The 8,134-nt window shown below is 36.0% G+C and overlaps 1 pseudogene; it reads left to right on the forward strand.

Moving 5' to 3' along the window:
• Positions 1 to 298: 298 nt before the first annotated feature.
• LOC120144902 lies at positions 299 to 2,522 on the forward strand (annotated as a pseudogene).
• Positions 2,523 to 8,134: the final 5,612 nt, after the last annotated feature.

Consider the following 8,134-nt stretch of genomic DNA (forward strand, 5'->3'; position numbering starts at 1 on the left):
AACAAAATACATTTGATAATTCTTACATTATAATCGAAACATTTTACATAATATTATTAATTTATAATAATAATAAAAATAAATTATTTATTATTAAACAAAACACGTGTCTACTGAGTTGGCAAAGGCGCGTCCCCGGGGATGCGCATTCCACACATGACATCCAACTCAGCGAAAACACGGGTAAAGCGCGTTCCCAGGGACGCACCTTTGCCAACTCAGCAGAAAGGGTGCTACTTCTGGAAATATTGGTCAAACGGTGCCAGAAAGGGAAAATTTAAAAAAAAGGGTGTCAGTTATGTCAAATAACTGCGTTTTGGGACTATCAGTTTTGTTCGTCTCACAAAGCACCGAGACACCCCACCCCATCACGCTCCATGTCGTACAAGGTGCAATCCCCTCAGACTTCCCTTCCGGTACATACTACCTAACCGGTCCAGGGTTGTTCACTGATGATCACGGCTCGACCGTGCACCCTCTAGACGGTCATGGTTATCTTCGAGCGTTTAGAATCGATGGTGCTGCCAAACAAGTTAAATTCATGGCTAAGTACGTAAGGGCCGAAGCACTAGTAGAGGAGCATGATCCCCTGACCAACACGTGGCGGTTTACTCATTGGGGTCCATTTTCGGTCTTGAAAGGGGCAAAAGATTCGGTAATGTTAAGGTGATGAAAAATGTAGCTAACACCGGTGTGTTGAGGTGGGGTGGAAGATTATTGTGCTTATGGGAAGGTGGAGACCCTTACGAGATCGAATCGGAGACATTGGATACTGTAGGCAGTTTTAATGTGATCAATGGTAGTAACGTAATTATGCAGAAGAAGGGTACCGGTGATTTATTGGATGTAGCTACCCGGCTGTTGAAGCAGGTGCTGCACGGTAAGTTCTATCACCCCTTGAGCCATTTTTCATATCCACTAGCGTATTAGTATATTCACCTTATTAAATCGAATTAATATTAGAGAGTTCATATTCGGTACAACGATAGGTAATATTGTATAATCCATCTGAATCTTGTCTTCTTTTTCTAATAATATGCTCCACAGGTGTGTTCAAGATGCCTCCTAAGCGATTGTTGTCTCATTATAAACTTGATGCTCAAAGGAATAGACTTCTTGCAATATCATGCAATGCAGAGGACATGTTACTGTGTCGCAGCAACTTTACATTTTATGGTCTGCTTCTCGTATATGCTACCTTCATAAAATAGATTTTTTAATGTTGAAGTTTTAGTAATTTGTTTAAATTCCATGTTTGTAGAGTTCGATTCGTAATTGAAGTTGTTGCAGGAACAATAATTTAGCATCCCTGATCATTTGATGATCCACGATTGGATTTGGGCCTTCACTGATACTCGTTACATACTGTTTGGAAACCGCATCAAGCTTGATGTTATAGGTAATGATCAACTGCAAACCATATTTAGAATGGTTTAAACAGAAAATAACATGTTAATGCGTTATATTTGAGTACTGCATCTGCAGAGTCAATGACAGCAGTATCTGGGTTATCACCAATGATATCGGCATTGTCAGTTAATCCTAGCAAGTCAACATCTCCCATTTACTTGCTTCCTCGCTTTCAAGCCGATAAATCTGCCAGGCAGCGAGATTGGAGAGTGCCGCTGGAAGCTCCCTCCCGGAAGTGGCTGCTACATGTTGGCAATGCTTTGAGGTCAAGGATGTTGATGATAACTCATCCAAGCTTGTGCTTGTTCTTACCAATGGTTCAATTTCCAAAAATTATTTGGTAAGTGAGTTTTTGCTGAGATTTTGGACAATACTTTCAAATCTTACTTAATGTTATGTACTGTTATTGTGACAGGATATAATTGGCAAAGTGGTCAACTCGATCCCTCCATTATGAATGTAAAACAAGGTGATGAGCTACTGCACCTAGTTCAGATATCAATAAACTTGGACTCTAATGGCAACTGCCAAGAATGCTCAATGAAGAAGTTGAGTGAATGGAGCAAGCCATCGGATTTTCCGGTTATTAACCCAGAGCTTTCAGGCAAAAAGAATGAATGCATTTATGCATCAACTTCATCAGGGTCAAGGCAAGCATTGCCTCATTTTCCGTTTGATATGGTAGTGAAGATAAATTTGTCAACCAAAACAGCAAGTACATGGTCTGCAGGGGCTCGTAGATTCATCGGCGAACCTATTTTTGTCTCCAAAGGAACAGAAGAAGAAGATGGGTACATTCTGGCGGTAGAGGTCTGAAATCGACACAATAAACTCTTCTCCCTCTATTTTGCTCCATTCTCACAGCTTTTTCTTCTTTTAGATAATAATGCTTTGTTGCACTTTCACAGTATGCGGTTTCAATACAGAGATGTTATCTTGTCATCTTGGACCCTAAGAGAATAGGAGAAACTGATGCGGTTGTAGCAAGACTTGAAGTCCCCAAGCACTTGAACTTCCCTCTCGGCTTTCATGGATTCTGGGACAACAGTAATTAATCTTTGCACCCAAATTGTAAATATTTATATAAACGGTGCTATATTAAAGAACACTAGACGATCATTTGCTTGTTACCTTCTTTTAAGAAATGCATGAATTTCCCTCTCTACTTCAAAAAAAAAAAATGTAGTCAGAAGGGGATGAATTGACAATAAAAAAAATTGTATTAGAATAATGTGAATGAATCGATTTGAAGGATAAGAGAGTGCTTTTTTCGGTTGCCTCCAGTTTCAAGACTTCGTCTTGATTTATCTAGAGCGACTTGGGTCGTACACTTGGTTTTGTGGGTGAATCCCCCAACCAGGGATTTAAATAGCATTCACGGCCGCGTTTTCGATCGCGTCGCGTTTATCGCGCGGTTGCGAACATAACGGATGCCATCGCTGTTACTGCAGGTGCCGCGGACGTGAATTATTTTAAATTTCGCACAACTTATCATAAAACATAATAATTATAAGGAGTCATTTTTAATGATTTTTAGAATGTTTTCTAAGTTAAAATGATATATATAATATAGTTTAACCATATAAAAGACTTTAAAATTCCGGTAATAGGATAAGATAATTAATTCATGATAACATTGTCAACACAACTGAAATTATGATTAAATTAAACAAAAATTAAAGTTTAAATTTTAAACTATATATTAAATTATAAATTTTAAAAAGTGAAATGATAGAAAATTAATATATTCTTTAAAGATATATTTTATAACTTACTTTAAAAAAAATGGACCCAAAATGTTTGTTTTAAGCCTAATAAACCCTAAAATATTTTAATCATAAACTATATCCCCTCCTCCGCACCCCGCACGCTATCTCCTTTCTTCATCATTTCTTCCTACTCTCTTCTCTCAACACTCAATATCAAAAACAAGTAAAAAACTCCAAAACCATAACATGTTCTAGCCTAAATCCAGAGCGTGAATGCTTTTATCTTTTCCTTCAACAATCTTATGCTCTTACGAAGATTCCTTTCTTCGGTTACAGTGAATTCCACTCCGGCGAGACCCACAAAACAGGTTCGTTCTTCCTTTTTACTTTTCCATTTTCTTTTTCCTTTTGACTCTCAACATGCATGCATAAAAAACGTGAATTTGGAAAGAAAGAAAAAAAACAATACAGGTTTGGTGACGATGAACACAAAAAAATCATATTTCTTAAGTTTTTTTTCAGTAACGGTTGGAATAACGGTGATTGCGTCCCGTTATCGGCGCAATCGTCTGTTTTTCGTTAAATTGTGGGTGCAATCGACCCCGATCGGTGTGAATTTGTGAACCACTGCAAAAATCATGATCGGTGTGAATTTGTGAACCACTGCAAAAATCATGAGTAGCGATTTCAGACGGTGGCGCGACCGTAATAACACGGTCGCTATAGTGTTTTCAGAACTCTATTTGATACCCTGCCCCCAACAAAGATTTTTTGCATACTTGACTCGAATTTCAGAATTTGCTTGAGCGATATAAAGTTGTTTACCACTTGAGACAAATGAGAAAGTGGTTTTTTTATATATATTGAAGGATATGGGGTTGAGGATCGAAATCAAATTAATTTTATATTTTTTATGGGAAAAAATGTTAGAATAATGCAGTATGGGAAAATTATTTCCCACAGTAACGTGGTTCCAATATTATTTCCCCGTCTAGGGTATTTTCTACAGTACACACCTAAAGACCTCAAGATATCTCGATGTCTTCAGGCTAAAATTTCGCATGCATAATCCATGGGGATTACTCAGTGTCTTTAGTCAAAATAGGTAGAGAAGGGCCTCTTATTTCTCGGCGTCTTCAGCCTTGCATTCTTTTTCTGCATGTGGGGGGGACCCGGGAGATTCCTCTGCTACGTTAAATTAGAAAACAAATAAAATAGGAAATGTGGGTTGATAAGATACTTTCAAAGGGAAATAGTGGTGGAGCATATGCCAATATTGGGATTGAAATTCCCTTTGGAAATTAGACAAGTATTGCGTGAATAAGTCTAATAATTATGATAGGTGGGGAACGAGAGCATAAGTCTAATAATTAGACCAATAATGCATGCATTCACCGGTTGTAAAATAGGGGCTTGGGTTGCATTTCATTGCAGTTGATATTGGAGAATCAAGTGAGGATCGTGAACAATTTTTTTTTTACATTAGATTCAATTGGAGTTGCTACTTGAAGTGAGTTTTCAGTGATATTAGAGATTTTTGTGGGTTCGATAATTTTCCAAGTTTTGGTTTAACGCTGTTCAAAAACACGTAAATTATCTCTCGTTTCCCATGTGAAATTCATTTATTTTTTCCAACATATTAAATTGTATTTGAGTGTAATATTATAATTGGAATATTTTTTTTTAAATTTGTTTAAGCATGGCAGAAGAGAATGTTCTTTTGAGGCTAGATGGTCGACACATTTCGAGTTATTTGAGAGCACTGGTATTATGATCAAATAATATTTTTTATTTGAGAACGGTGAATTAATTCTAATTACATGGATTAACAAATTGCAGGATGACGAACAATGAGTCCTTCATTATCGACTTATCAATTGTGAGATGTCAGATCAACGTATTATCGATAATTTAAAAACGGTCGGCTTTTATGATGTCACATTTGTAAGATAATTTAAATTGATACCCGGTTTGATTAGTGCATTAATTGAACAGTGGAGACCAGAAACTCATACTTTTCATCTTCCGTGTGGTGAATGTACGATAACTTTGGAGGATGTGACTTTACAACTCGGGGTGCCTACAAATGGAATGACAGTGGAGGGAAATAATGATCTTAACGTGTTTGCAATATGTGGGCAGTACCTTGGGAAGGTACCAAAAAAATATTTAACAAAAGGGTCACATGTGAGATTATTCTGGTTGGCAAATGAGTTTAAGCTCGATCCTCATTGTACTGAGCAAGACATTATATATGCAACTCGAGCATATATATTGCGGTTGATCGGGGAAATCTTGATGCCAGATAAATCCAGTAATCTTGTCTATATACAATATCTTCCTTTTTTGGTAACTTCTTTATTACCCGTCAGTATAGTTGGGGATCAGCAATATTGGCGTTCTTGTATCGCGAGATGTGCAAGGCGTCATTACTTGTAAATGATGCGTATATGACTGAAATCGGTGGATGTATGATGTTACTACAATCGTGGGCATGGCACAAAATTCCATGGTTAACACCCATTAGCCGAACTGCAGTTGATTTTCCTATTGCCGGAAGGTAATTTTTTGATTTAAAAATTTTAATCTTAAATTAATTAAATAATATTTTGTAAAGGAAAAATAATTAGATAATTTTATTTTGATTGGTATACAGATAGAGACATAAAATAGAAGGAATGAGGTTGGCGTATAATAATATGAAAGAGTTTAGGTTTAAGATGGACATTAAATGTAAAGTTGAGGTATATATAAAATTAATTAGAGAATTTATATTTTATTATGTTTATAATATTATTGTTTATTTATTTAGTTGAATTTTATAATTATTTAATTAAATAATAATTATATAATTTTATTTTATAGTTTATTTGGAGGTCGTACGATGATAGAGAAATTATGTCGTACGTACCGTAACATATCTGGTAGGGTTGTCAATATTGGTATGCTGTTACACCATTGATCCATTTCACATTTGTGGAGTTCCAATTTTCCGATAGAGTGTTAAGGCAGTTCGACTCTTATTTCAAAATAGTATTGTGTTAAAGTCAATTTATAAAAAAACACATAAATGGGTACAAATGTTGAAAATAAAACTTACCCATGTTGACTATCTCCCTACGAATACGACCGTTATGAAACTTCTCAATACAATTCTTATCAATATGACGGATACAATATGCGAGATATGTTTGCGGAGGTGTCCAACGGCTTCCCGGTCGTTCAATTGCTACCAAAAGGCCTTTTCTCGATCGGATATAAAGAAATCTCTTTCTTCTCGGATGACATACTTACGTAGATTAGTCAGAAAGAAATCCCAAGCCTCCGTTTTCCCTCCTTCAATGATGGTGAATGCAATTCGGAATATATTTCGTTGACTATCTTGTGCAACTGTTATCAATAATATATGTATGCACTGATCGTATAACCACGTACCATCTACTTGGATCATACGTTTGCAAAATGAAAAACCTTCTATGCATGACTTGAATGTCCAAAAGAGTCTATGGAATATTCTCTTCCCTTGAAGAAGTTGACCTTCTTGGTTGTATGCAGGCATGGTCTGAGAGTTCTCGATGGTTCCAGGTATGAATTGTTTTATAGCTCGTAACAAATCAGATAACTCATTGTATGATGTATCTCAATCATCATATATCAACCTCCTTGTCTTCTCCTTCACAAGTCAAACGGGTTTGTATTTTACATTGTATCTGAACTGGTCTCGAATAGATGCAACTAACACCGAGCAAGGGATCCTTGGATTTTGTTCAACCAAAACCTTCACATATTGACATATTACATCGGAGTCCAGTAGTCGGTGGTCTTATTCGATAGAGTTTTACAAACATGTGTATGTACCATTATACCTTGTGATAACCCAAACATCTTGCCTCTGCATTTTGGACACTCTAATCTGCCACTTACACTCGGGCCCATATTTAACACACTTTGCGTACATATTTTTCTGGTTGGACTCTGCAACCTTGCAATCTACATGGCCTCTTATGTAATACTCTTTAATCGCTAGTGTAACTTCTTTTTTTCCTCTGTATTGCTTCCCAACTGATAATTCACCAAAGTTATCGGACGATTCAATCATGTAGTTTGAAGTTAAATATGGCATCTCCAGGAATTCAGGTGCCCTCATTGCTTCATAATCAATCTTCTGCATGTGAGGGGTAGGTTGATACAATGTAAGATATTCATCAATAATGTTATCAACTTCATCACCATCGAACATATCGTCATCCTCAGCCAAAAAAGGTTCATCGATTTCTTCATCTTCACTGGAATCTTCAAGTATTTCTTCCCAGCGGTTTTCAGCGTCATACTTTGCGGCTCCAGATGTTCCACCAACTTCATTTGCACTTTCCAACATCGCCACAAAGCTGTTCATCAACCTATATGTCAAGTTATCGAGATAACTCTTGAAACCCATTTGAGATAAAGTTTCAACTGCATTTCTTGATGACCTAGACACAGTAGATATATTACACAAGTCAACAAATAACTCAATAATTGGAATATTTGTTGAGTCATGTAATTCAACCATAGTTATAATATCATCATCTTCTTGAAGTGGTACTACAACATACCAGACCAGACCGGATTGGGACATACCATAAATATGTACCTCAAACCATCAACTTTAGCACAGATTTTTCTTTCTATCCTCTCGTTCATCTCTACAAATGTAATGTCCCTTTAATCATATTTATAGGTGCTTCAGACTGAAAAATAACTCCGACCTCATTTTCCATCATACGTCCATTGTAATGGACAATCGTGAAAATTTTATTGCTCATTTTCTCTACACGTAAAAGTATAGATATTCATAATTATAATGAAAATTAATTATTTACAAAAATATAAATAATAAATGTAAATATGTTAACAAATTTTAACGGATTGATATTATTAACGGATAATTAATGCTTAAATCTATTTATTTATTTTATTCATATGAATTAATGAGAACAAATTGTTGAAAACATTTTTGATATTTGGATATAACA

Source organism: Hibiscus syriacus, unplaced genomic scaffold, assembly GCF_006381635.1.
Source record: "Hibiscus syriacus cultivar Baekdansim isolate YM2019G1 unplaced genomic scaffold, ASM638163v2 tig00110890_pilon, whole genome shotgun sequence".
Taxonomy (NCBI): domain Eukaryota; kingdom Viridiplantae; phylum Streptophyta; class Magnoliopsida; order Malvales; family Malvaceae; genus Hibiscus; species Hibiscus syriacus.